This window comes from Triticum aestivum, chromosome 3A (genome assembly GCF_018294505.1).
Source record: "Triticum aestivum cultivar Chinese Spring chromosome 3A, IWGSC CS RefSeq v2.1, whole genome shotgun sequence".
NCBI classification, from domain to species: domain Eukaryota; kingdom Viridiplantae; phylum Streptophyta; class Magnoliopsida; order Poales; family Poaceae; genus Triticum; species Triticum aestivum.
In genome coordinates, this window is record NC_057800.1 from 646,756,569 (window position 1) to 646,766,734 (window position 10,166).

General features: G+C 44.0%; 1 pseudogene; it reads right to left on the reverse strand.

The window, feature by feature from the left end:
* Positions 1 to 1,735: 1,735 nt before the first annotated feature.
* LOC123057080 (ABC transporter I family member 11, chloroplastic-like) lies at positions 1,736 to 9,819 on the reverse strand (annotated as a pseudogene).
* Between the last annotated feature and the right edge of the window lie 347 nt (positions 9,820 to 10,166).

A 10,166-nucleotide genomic window follows, 5' to 3' on the forward strand; every position in this document is an offset into this window, starting at 1 on the left:
AGCAACATGTCCTGAAAAGGTAGAATAAAGGAGTGTTTCTTATGTATAAGAAACGAGAGGTGGGGGTAGGGCATGGAATAAAACAAAGGGGAGCGCATGATAGTGGGATCCGACGTCGCTCAAGTGACCGACGCAAGCCGTGATCAGTCAGCCAGGAGGAATCATTAGCATCAATAAATTGTGAAACCCGCCATAAAATAATAGTATATGTTTCCAATGCCAATAAAAAGTAACACATCCAATGGTATTTAACATCGATAAAATGGCCAAATAAAACATACGCCAACCAGAAATATCACAAGTACCGTTGCGCCTTGGGCCGTCGACAGAAGGCTTGGTGGGGAAAACCTCGGCGCGCCAAGTGATTCGATGTGCAACACCTCTAATATTTATTTGTGTCTAATATTGTCAGGACAAACCTCTCGCCAAGCGGAATATATTTTCCAGTATTTTGGGTGTGAATGATGAACAATCAATGCGGGGAGAAATATTTGCAACATGTCATATGGTTCTCCCTTTTTTTTGTAGTATTTTCAAAGGGGTTTTCCCTGGTATATCAGGCATATGAGTGAACAATTAAGCCGTGAAAAAATGACTTGCAATCGTGCAATATCCATGGTTTCTTACAAGTTGTTTACTTATATTTTTCACTAGAGAAAATCAAACGATGCATGGTTTATTGCAATGAATCAAGTGGTTTGAAATACACATGATCTTTGGGGAACTCACATATCACAAGCACTCAGCATTCTTGCAATTAATCAATTGCTTTAACATACAAATGATCTTTGGGGAGCTTGCATTTCACAAGCATGCGGGCTTCATACGCATATCCTCACCAGTCACCAAATATTTCCCTAGATTTGGAGGCATATGGCGCACACGCCTCTCCAACTTCTAGTCATATCTCTTATCCCACTACCTTCAATCTCTCTTATCGAACTCTGGGGGAGGGGAATGACCACGAGAATAACACATGAAAGGAGTGGGCACAACATAGAGAGGGGTTGCTCGATACTCCTTGTGTTCGCACATGTGGCCGTGGAAGGAACTTCATAGCCAAATCAAGAGGATGGCAAAGTCGTTGAGCTAGAAGGTGTAGGCGTAAGAGGCCGGAGCACGAGAACGGTGACGTTTTCTAGCTTTTTCCGCCAATTTTCCCCAATGCTTCCTATTCCTAAGACACACATGAAAGCTCTATGGTTCCTAGCTCCGTCTTCTTCTGACATTTTGGCTTTTCTTTTTTTGACACCGCTGCTACGTACCAATGTACCATATCAGTAGACCACTTTCTCTCCTTGGTGCTTTGATTTGGCTGCTAGCAACTCACTATTGTATATGTTTGATGAATCAACAGTGTGTAGTGAAGACTCAAACATGGGTGGTATATAAAGACAGCAAAAGGTTCCTTCATAGTTGGGGGGTGCGCAACAAAAGGTCTGTCGGTGCATTTCGTTCGGTCAGACTCTTCAAGATACTTAACTGAGAGCGTTTCTGTGTTTGTGCACATGAACAGAGCATATGCGAAATAACATCATACTATTATTGATGAACATCCGGTAGGTGTGGAGTCACTCTTAATAGATTTTGCAACTTGCCTTGTACCATTATAAACATTACATTAGGTTCCCTAGCTAGCTATGAGCCTGTTCACAGCAACAACAAATGGGTCAGCATTCCAGCTGCACACGCACAAAAAAACGTTATGAATTTTCCGAGGAATAAAAATGTTAATCTATACAGGTAAAGGTTCCTCGTTCAAAACACCCCCCCATTTCCATTCTCCAGGACCGGTCTACCAGCGGGTATACTTGTCTGCAAAACGTTTTTAATCAGATATTTTAACAGCCTCAGTTAAGCGTTGTGTTCAACAGTGGCTCCGATGGCGCACGGCTATACAAAAGTATCGTGTTCTGGTGAGTACTAAATTACCTTAGGTCATGACTTACAACCAGTATGGTGTAGTCTTTCTTTAGGTCCCTCAGGAGATTCACAACATCAGCCCGAGCTTTCCAATCTGATGATGATGATACAAATTTAGTAACCACATCTAAGAGAGCATATACTATTTAAAAGAAAAACTATTTGACACCACACAATATTCCTGGCAAGTCTGGGCTGTGGCACAAAGATGACAGGATGCACAAGCAGAATTATATTAAACAACTGCTCTCGCTGATGTGCATTTAGATGGGTTCACAAATGGATCAATACAAGGGGAAGAAAATAATCTACAGATATTAGTTTGATATGGATATTTCAAGTACATACCAAGTCCAGCGAGGGGCTCATCAAGCAACAATAAATCAGGAGTTTGAACCTAGAAAATAAGAAGATAAAGGCAAAATATTATCCATCTTCACTTCTAAAAACAGAACGATCCACCTGTCCTAAAATAATGAAAACATTACCAGTTGAATTGCCAAAGCAAGTCGCCGCTTAAACCCACCACTGAGAGACTGTGGATCCTTATCCAATGAAATGGCACTTTGACCAACCTAGCGTTAAACAAATTATCTTCAGAAATCAATTGTGTGTGGTCTCAAACTACAAATTCACTCCGCAACGCAACAAAATGGTATGTATGAGAGATAATCATTACAGAGTTAATGACATTCTGAAGTTTTAAAGTGAGTTGCCCCCTCAAAGGAATGTCTGCCTTTTGCCTTGGCCATCCAAAAGTAACTTCTTCAAGTATAGTATCTGATAAGAAGTACCTACAGGTTTAAAATATCTTATTTTGCAGTGAAATTTCTCAAGCACTCACAAAAATCATAAGCATTCATGCTAATATGTAAAAAACTTATTAGTGAATGTAGTAATTCAATGTTCAAACCTCTCAGGAAACTGAAATACAATACCGACTCTTTGAGGAGCTAACACTTCCGACAGACCCATTGGATTTCCACTATCATCATACTTCTGAATGCAAATTGAACCAGAGGTAGGTTCTGATAGACCGGCCAAAAGCTGAGAAATCAAACTATCACCTTAAGATGAAAGATGCAGAGTTAAACATGTCATGCAGCATTTCAATGCAAACCTGTAAAAGAGTGGTATTTCCACTCCCACTCCGTCCAAATATCAAACCAAAACTGCATGAATTAGTTGTCTCGTCAATACAAAAGGCATCCAAGAAAGACAGCTATTACAATATAAAACGCATGCTTTCCTTTTCTCCCGGAGAGAGAGACTAGTTTGATTCAATAAGTTTCGCTCAGTTCCAGGAGGTCGGTAGCTGACTTTTCTAACCTAAACAAGTGAAATTCAATATACGTCCATGTAATGTAAACGCAAACCATGGTTGCACGGATGTTATACAACGTACGGTATATCTGACAGTAGCAGTTCCCCAAACAATGGACTATTTGTTTAACATATTTGAGTTACAAACAACTTGTATTCAATCACCAATATTTATTATCGACATCAAAATTTTAATCCAGCTATTATGTATGTCTCCTATTAAAATCCCAATAGGCAAGGACGAAAGTACTACATGTGCATCATATACAATAACACTGAAGGACATAACAAAACAACAATTCAGGATACTTAACTACTGGATTATACCGATTACGGAGTGCTACCTAGCTTTTGTGTGATAAGATGCTAAGATCCTGGGCTTGAAGATCCGTATAAAGATTTAGTCAGAAGAAACGTAATGAAATCCAGATTTTCAACAAAAACTAGGGCCAGAGTTGAGGGAGATTCCTCAGTTTGGTGATTACTGAGAGTTAAACAAGTGAACTCACACATCACAAACAACCTATCAGATCTAAGAGTAATGAATCTTACCCGCAGACAAATGTTCGCCAACTTTATCAACATTAACACTACAACTAAATTGTCTCTCTAGATTAAATATAAAAAAATTGTCGAGACAGAACTAGGAAAAAATCCTCATACCACAAAAGAGGGGCAAGAAAAAAAATCACCTCCAACTGGGAGTACCCAGCTCAGACCCGTTCTGCTCGACATCTCCAAGAAAACCTCCTGGAAACCATCAAGGGACGCAAAGGATAAGAGACCGAAAAAAGATGAGAGCACACACGGTTCAAGGATAAGAATGGCATGCCTTGTCATCTTAACCGGACAAGATGAAATCGCAGGAGGGAAAGCGACATGGGCGAGCATAGTTTCTAAGTGGTGGGGAGCTTCAGGAAGCGGGACTCGAACAGACGAGGGACTGGAAAGTGCAGAAGTATGGTCAGATGGAAACTGATGTGCAGCAAAGTGAAACAAATGCCTCAGTTTCAATTCAGGAGAACAATGTCTCACAAAAAAGATCAAGAGCAGGAAGATTGCAATTCATCTAGTAGCAGTTCAGCTATAAGCCCAATGTTGTCAATGGCATGATAAAGTAACAATTATGTAAATTCACATCCTATAGTGAGATGAGATGATAAAGCTACAGTTGATGCTTACAATCAACTTCCTCGTGAAACTTCTGAAAATGGAGGCAGCAAGTTCAGTATTGTCTACACTCTACAATACCAAAGAAGCTACTGTACTTCAAACAAAAGCCTTAAGCTTCGTTGTGGTTTCTTCACATTTCGTAACCAAGAACGATGCTATGTCAGGATTACTGCTAAGTTCAGTTTTATAACTAACAATGACACTGCAACTGCAAAGCCAGACAAAACTACCTAGAATAGTGCACTAACATTGGTGTTGCTCAGTTCCGGATTACAGAAAATCCACCGCATCTGCATTGAACAGCGGCCAAACGTGCTAGCTCCTGGTGTGCAGCTAGAAAATTTTCTCACCAGAGTCAGAAAACGCAGACTTCAGACGGACTGGGACTCGAGGTTCCAATCCTGGCCGCCAATGGAGCAGGGAGGAGATGGGAGCGTCGAACGCCGCCGTCCTACTGCCACGATGGGGAGGGCGTCGGCCCGCACTGGCTCAGCGTTGACCAGGGAAGGGCGTTGAGCAGGGAAATCGAGGGGGCGTCGGGCGTCGCAGTCCTGTTGCCTCGATGGGGAGGGGCGCCGGCCTGATGTCGACCAGGGAGAGAGAGAGAGAACAGGAGGAGGAGGAGACAGGGTAGAAAGAAAAAACAATAAATTACGGGATCAGTTGATCTATACCGTACGTTTTTAATTCGATGGCCTACCACAATAGTTTGCAAATTTTCACTGAACGGGCGTTTTCACTGGATACTTCATCTCTGAAGACGAGACCATAATAAGGATACAAAATTTATCCCTAAAAAAAGGATACAAAATTTACCTACCGTTCACATGACGACCCCCCCCCCCCCTCCGTTTTTAGGGACATGACGCCCCCTTTTAGTTTGTCGAGGGGTCGGCGAGGGAGACAGATTCCCTGTCGGCGTTCCGGGCAGCGGTTGGTTCAGAGTGGTGCGATTGCCGGTGAAAACCGTGTCGACCTCGGTCATGGCGGATGATGGCGGCGTCTTGTACGTCATCTCCTTGTTGAAGGCATCGTTGGTTGCAATCGCCGTCACCTCGTTCTGACTGCTCTGGGGGAAACCCTAGATCTGGATTCCCGGATCGAACGATGAGGGGGCCTTCGGGGTCGTCCTCCCTCTTGGGGGCATCATTTTGGGGCTGGTGTTGGAACGAGAGGACAACAGGAGGAGCGTTGTTGTGTCTGCCGCAACGACGACAACGAGTATCGGCGGCATGGCGCAGCGGAGCCTCGACGACGAACGCGTGTTGATGAGCGCGCACAGGTGGTGGAGCTTTTCTGGTGTTGTGGTGAAGTCGACGACAGTATGGCCTGGCAAGCTGAATGTGTTGGCCGCTCCTGAAGATTGGATGGCGGAAGATGGTTGCGGCGGGTCCAGAGCGTGCGCATGCGGTGCGCGCTGCAGATCGGCCAGTCCAGGTGGTGCTCTCGGCCTAATGCGGGGCAGCTGCATGAGGCCATTGGATTAGATAGTGCATGTTCATGCGGTTCGGACACATTATCAAGAGTATAGGTGCTGCGACTTTATTCGCCGGATAGGTGACTTTGGGTTGATCCATGTATTCAAGTTATCAGACTGCATGCATCGATCGATGTAGAGGCCGGGGGTAATCTTTTTTTTTTTTAAAAAGTTTGCCGTGAGAAGCACTTTGTCTGAAGGATGCCTTGATCCCCTTTTATCTATTGTATGAACTCTCACGGTGGAAAGGGGGTATGGACCAATGGAGGGGGGAGGGAGAAAAAGGGTCATACTTCTGAATGCAAATTGAACCAGAGGTAGGTTCTCATAGACCGGCCAAAAGCTGAGAAATCAACCTATCACCTTAAGATGAAAGGTACGGAGTAAAACATATCATGCAACATTTTAATGCAAACCTGTAAAAGAGTGGTCTTTCCACTCCCACTCGTTCCAAATATCAAACCAAAACTGCATGAATTAATTGTCTCGTCAATACAAAAGGCGGTCAAGAAGTATGACTGTTGAGAGAGAGAGAGTGTGTGTGTGTGTGTGTGTGTGTTTTTGATTCAATAAGTTTTGCTCAGTTCTAGAAAGTCGCTAGCTGACTTAAGTGAAGTGAAGTTCAATATGCGTCCATGTAAAGGAAAATCATGATTGCATAAAAGTTATACAACCTACGGTATATCTGACAGTAGCAGCTCCCCAAACAAATGGATTATTTGTTGAACATATGAGTTGTGAATGGTGGACAGATTGGGTCGAGCAAACAATTCGATAAAGAGAAGAATAGCTTATGGCTTAGAAACAACGAGCATTAATATGAAATCCATGGCTTGATTCTTAAGGTGATTCCGCACCCGAGACATACTATTTGAAAGCCCTTGCTTTACCAAACTGGAGCATGAAACTTTCAACCAAATAGGAGGGAGCCGAAAGAAGAGACAAATGCCAACGATCTCTAGAGAATTAAAAAGAGGTGTGAAAAGTGTAAGGGGTCATCTTCAACTAGTAGCTAGAGCCATTCACTTTCATATTTCACTAGAAGGCCGGGCTTTGCTGCGTCATTGGCGTTGTTGGGTTTTTCGAAAAAATAATCACTCTGTTTCAAAATATAAGTTGTATTACCCTTTTCAAAAGTCAAACCTTTTAAGTTTAATCAAATTTGTAGAGAAATATATCAAAATGCATAATATCACATCTGTATTTTTAAATTCATCATGAAATGAATTTCCATACTTTTTTGTTTGATATAGTGGATGTCGATATTTTTGCTCTGAACTAGGTCAAAGTTAAAGAAAATTTGACTTTCTACAAAACTAGTACCCTTTATATTTTGGAACTGGTGAAAGATTTACTTTGCCCGGTGGGAGGGGATGACAGTGTGTGTTTTGTTTTTGTTTATATACAGTGATTTGGTGTCCTTTTCATGGTGTGATTACCGCCAACCAAACTATATTTATGTGGGAAAAAATTTGTGTCGATGGTCGCATGTACTATTATATTGGTGCTATAATATCACATGGTGGTGTTTCTTTTTTCTAGTTGGTGGGAGGTGAGCGGGGTTAATATGTTTTTATAGGCTGATCGCCGCTGATTGATTTGAAAAAAATCATAGGCCCGATGAAAATCGTAAACCAAATCCAAAATTGAATACCTTAATTGAATGAAAGATCTTCAAAATTGGGGAACATAATGAATTAAAAGAATTGAATGTGAGAGTTTGAGAAAGTGTTGATCCGGTCAAAATCGATTGACCCCATTCTAAAATGAATTCCTCAATTAATTGTGAGACCTTAAGAATTAGGAAGCATGTTATATACAGTATAAAAGAATTCAATGAGAAAGCTTTGAACAAATGTTGACCCGGTTAAAATCGGATGACCCAATTTTAGTCGAAAACCTTAATTAAATGTGGACTCTTTAAAACTAAAAAGCTTAGTGATATAGAGGATGTTTATGGATGGTAGGCTTTTGGTGCCTCACAGCGAAGAAATTATGGTGGATAGGTAGTTGGAGGAAGAGCCGTAGGATAACAATCAACAAAGTAGCAGGCAGCCGCGGCATAAGAACAGTTATGTTTTCTAACTTTCCCCATCAATTTTTCCCAATGCTTCCTATTCTTAAGTGGGACACACATCAAAACTATATGGCTCCTAGCTTCATGTTCTTGGCTTCTCGATTGTTGACACGGCTGCTGCGTATCACTTCACTAGACCATTTTTTATTAGATGAGTGAATAGTGTGTAGCGAAGACTCAAGCATATGGATGATATAAAAAGACGGCGCAACTGCATTATGGTTGAATGGGTACTTATAGATGTGCAAGGAAAAGGTTTGCGGGTGCATTTCTTTTGGCGGTTTGCGGGTGCATTTCTTTTGGCTAGTCTCTTCAATAATTAAGAGTACTTCTGCATTAACTTGTGCACATGAGCAGACGACATGCAAAATATCATTCGATGACTATTGACAAATATCCACTGGGTAAGAGCATCTCCAGCCCTTGGCCTCCCAAGAGGCATAAAAATCGCCTTTTGGGAGCGAGCCGGAGATACAATCGGCGTTGGGGGCGGTTGGGCGTCCAGTCGTCACCCCCAGGTGTCGAGATTGGCCCAGTTTTCGGCCCACTTTCGACGAATAAAGGCCCTATATGGGCGAGAATCGGCCCATATTCGGCATGGTTCGTCGTGACTCGGCGTTCAATTATGAACATAAATATATTTTTATCACATAGTTCATCATAGAAAATCAAATAGTTGAACAAAATAGTGCAACAACAAATAGTTCAATACAAATTATATAGTTGAACAAATAAAAACTCATATTTCATCACACGTCGAGCCCGGCGTCGCCCTTGAGCCTCCATAGGTACTCCACCAGATCCTGCTTCAGTTGATGATGCACCTGTGGGTCTCGGATCTCCTGACGCATACTGAGGTAGGCAGTCCAGGTTGCCGGTAGCTGGTGATCAACTTCGGCTAGAGGACCCTGCCTATAGTATGGTTCAGTGTCAAACACTGGCACTTCCTGCTCGCTCTCGATGATCATGTTGTGTAAGATGACACAGCAAGTCATGATCTCCCACATTTGATCTTTCGACCAGGTCTGAGCAGGGTAGCGGACAACAACAAATCGAGATTGGAGCACACCAAAAGCCCGCTCGACATCCTTCCTGCAAGCCTCCTGCACCTTGGCAAAGTAGGACTTCTTGCCAAATCCAGAGGTCCTGTGTGGCCACCGCCTCAAGTACCACAATGCAACCGACTTTCGCGTATTTGTACATCCCCTGCCAAGCAAATGGGTAGTTCTTCCATTTTCAATGCATGCAGTCGATGCTTCCAAGCATCCCAGGAAATCCTCTTGTTGCATTCTGTGCTAGGATCCGAGCAGTGTCTTCCGCATTGGGTGTTTGCAAGTATTGCGGTCCAAACACTGCCACGACTGCCCGACAGAACTTGTAGAAACACTCAATAGTTGTCGACTCGGCCATGCGCCCATAGTCGTCGAGCGAATCACCGGGAGCTCTGTATGCAAGCATCCTCATCGTTGTCGTGCACTTTTGGATCGAGATGAATCCAAGTTTGCCGGTGCAATCCTTTTTGCACTTGAAGTAGCTGTCTAACTCCCGGATGGAATTCACAATCCTGAGAACAAGCTTTCGGCTCATCCGACAACGGCGCCGAAATATTTTGTCGCTGTGCAGTGGAGCGTCGGCGAAGTAGTCGGAGTAGAGCATGCAGTTGCCTTAGAGATGATGTCGGTTCTTTGCTTTCATCAGCCCCTGCGCCGAGCCACCTCGCCGCGGCTTTTCATTGCTCGCCAGCAGGGCGAGCGGCGAGGACCATGAGATGTTTATCTTCCTGGACGTCAGCCTCGGCTTCCTCCTCCAGCAGCGCGATGAGCGCGTCCTCGTCGTCTGAGTCCATCGCCGAGGCAGGCAAATCGCCGAACACCTTGCGCCCGGTGGGCGCGTACCCGCCACTAAACTGCCCCTCCGCGGTCGAAAACGGCTTGAAAAACGCCCTGCTGCTGGTGGAGGGGCTGCCTCGGCGAACCTCTACTCTTTTCCCGGCGGGGATTGGCTATCTAGCGGTGAAGGATGGTGGGCGGCGCGGGGATATAGTTGTTGGCGGCCGAGCGCGTGGGGGGTGGGAGGCGAGTCGGGGAAGAAAAACTTGACTTTTCGCCTGACGGTGTGGGCCGGCCGTGCTTTTCCCTTGCGCCGGAACCCCCGAGCGCCCCCCCCCCCCAGTGCGCCGGGTTCGGCCTGCGA